Source organism: Bison bison, unplaced genomic scaffold, assembly GCF_000754665.1.
Source record: "Bison bison bison isolate TAMUID 2011002044 unplaced genomic scaffold, Bison_UMD1.0 scf7180017864193, whole genome shotgun sequence".
NCBI lineage: Eukaryota > Metazoa > Chordata > Mammalia > Artiodactyla > Bovidae > Bison > Bison bison.
In genome coordinates, this window is record NW_011494765.1 from 143,171 (window position 1) to 146,078 (window position 2,908).

Here is a 2,908-nt window from a genome sequence, read left to right on the forward strand (position 1 = left end):
ACTGGTTGAGGCATAGGCTTGGATTACCGTGATATTGAGTGGTTTGCCTTGGAAATGAACAGAGATCATTCTGTCATTTTTGAGACTGCATCCAAGTACTGCATTTCAGACTCTTTGTTGACCATGATGGCTACTCCATTTCTTCTAAGGGATTCCTGCACACAGTAGTAGATATAATGGTCATCTGAGTTAAATTCACCCATTCCAGTCCATGTTAGTTCACTTATTCCTAGAATGTCGATGTTCACTCTTGCCTTTTCCTCTTTGACAGCTTCCAATTTGCCTTGATTCATGGACCAGACATTCCAGGTTCCTATGCAATATTGCTCTTTACAGCATCAGACCTTGCTTCTATCACCCATCACATCCACAACTGGGTATTGTTTTTGCTTTGGCTCCATCCCTTCATTCTTTCTAGAGTTATTTCTCCACTGATCTCCAGTAGCATATTGGGCACCTACTGACCCGGGGAGTTCCTTTTTCAGTATCCTATCATTTTGCCTTTTCATACTGTTCATGGGGTTCTCAAGGCAAGAATACTGAAGTGCTTTGCCATTTCCTTCTCCAGTGGACCACATTCTGTCAGAACTCTCCACCATGATCCTCCTGTCTTGGGTGGCCCCACACGGCATGGCTTAGTTTTATTGAGTTAGATAAGGCTGTGGTCCATGTGATCAGATTGGCTAGTTTTCTGTGATTATGGTTTCAGTGTGTCTGCCCTTTGATGCCCTCTTGCAACACCTACCATCTTACTTGGGTTTCTCTTACCTTGAACATGGGGTATCTCTTCAAGGCTGCTCCAGCAAAGCGCAGCTGCTGCTCCTTACCTTGGACGAGGGGTATCTCCTCACGGCCACCCCTCCTGACCTTGGGCATGGAGTAGCTCCTCTCAGTCCTCCTGCACCACGCACCCACCACTCCTTAGACGTGTGGCAGCTCCTCTCGGCCACCGCCCTGACCTCGGGAGTGGGGTAGCTCCTCCCAGCCAGTAATGGAATATTACTCAGTCATAAAAAGAAACACATTTGAGTCAGTTCTAATGAGGTGGATGAACCTAGAGCCTATTATACAGAGTGAAGTAAGTCAGAAAGAGAAAGATAAATATCACATACTAATGAATATATATGGAATCTAGAAAGATGGCACCAAAGAATTTATTTGCAGGGCAGCAATGGAGAAACAGACATGGAGAACATATTTATGGACATGGGGAGAGGGGAGGAGAGGGTGAGAGGTATGAAGATGTGGCACATATATACAATGAAACATTACGCATCCAAAAAATGGATCAAATTGTGCCATTTTCTCAGATGTAAACTGACCTACAGACTGTCATATAGAGCGAAGTAAGTCAGAAAGAGAAAAAAATATATCATATATTAATGCATATGTATGGAATCTGGAAACAGTACTGATGAACCTATTTCTAGGTCAGGAATAGAGATGCTAACAGATGCAGAGAATAGACATATGGACACACCAGGGAAGGAGAGGGTAGCACAAATTGGGAGATTAGGATTGACACATATACACTACCATGTGTAACATAGACAGCTAGTGGGAAGCAGCTATATAACACAGGGAACTCAGCTCAGTGTTCTGTGATGACCTGGATGGGTGGAAAGGCTGGGTGGTGGGAGACAGACTCAAGAGGGAAGGGATACATGTATACTTACAGCTGATTCGTGTTGCTGTACATCAGAAACCAACACAACATTCTAAAGCAATCATCCTCCAATTAAAAATAAATAAAAAACAAAATTAAATAAAATATTTTTAAGGGGACTAATAAATTCCCAGGAAATGAGAGGAGAGACATAAGTACTGCCAGCTATGCAATTTCTCAGTTTAATACACAAAATTTATAATCAAGAATATCAACTCAAAAATAACAATTTATTCTAATGAATTGTAAGGAAATAGACAATAAATGTGGTAGGATGCAATCCAAGTTATAAAATATTAACTGAGGATTTATTCCATGCTAGGATCTGGGGTTCTGTTAACACATGTGTCTGTTATAAGATGAGCAAATGTCATTGAGACAAGACTTTTGCCCTGTGCAAGAGTCTCTCCAGGGCCTCCTTCATGTCCCTGTTCCTTAGGCTATAAATGAAGGGGTTCAGCAGTGGAGTGACCACTGTGTACATCACAGAGGCAATGGTGCTCTTGTCCCTGGAGGTGTTGGATGAGGGGAAAAAATACAGTCCAATAATTGTTCCATAATACAGAGACACCACAGAGAGGTGGGAGCCACATGTGGACAATGCTTTGCAGATCCCCTTGGTGGAGGGGACCTTCAGGATGGCAACACCGATGCATCCATAAGAGATCAGGATGCATATTAATGGGAGGACGATGACGGCCACTCCTGCTGTGAATATGGCCAGCTCATTAAGGGATGTGTCTGAGCAGGAGAGCTTCAGCAGGGCACCAAGGTCACAGAAGAAATGGGGGATGCTGAGGTCAACACAAAAGGACAGCCGGGTCAGGAGGAGGGTGTGACACAAGGCATTGGCACAGGAAAGAATCCAAGACACAGTTACTAGTAAGGTGCACAGCCCCTGTCCCATGACGGTGCTGTAGTGGAGAGGGTGCAGACGGCCACGTACCGATCATAGGCCATTGAACTGAGCAGGAAATTCTCCAAATCAGTAAAAAATATGAAGAAACACATCTGTGTTACACACCCTGCATAGGGGATGGATTGATCCCGAGTCTGCATGTTTATCAGCATCTTAGGGACAGTGACAGATGAAAAGGAGATGTCAGTGAGGGCCAAGTGGCTGAGGAAGAAGTACATGGGGGTGTGGAGGCGAGGGTCCAGCCTGATGAGCAGGAGGATGAGCAGGTTGCCCAGCACTGTGGTCAGGTACATGCCCAGGAACAGGGCGAAGAACACACCCTG

General features: G+C 44.6%; 1 pseudogene; it reads right to left on the reverse strand.

The window, feature by feature from the left end:
- Positions 1-2,036: 2,036 nt before the first annotated feature.
- Positions 2,037-2,908, reverse strand: part of LOC104991560 — a 6,281-nt pseudogene continuing 5,409 nt past the window's right edge.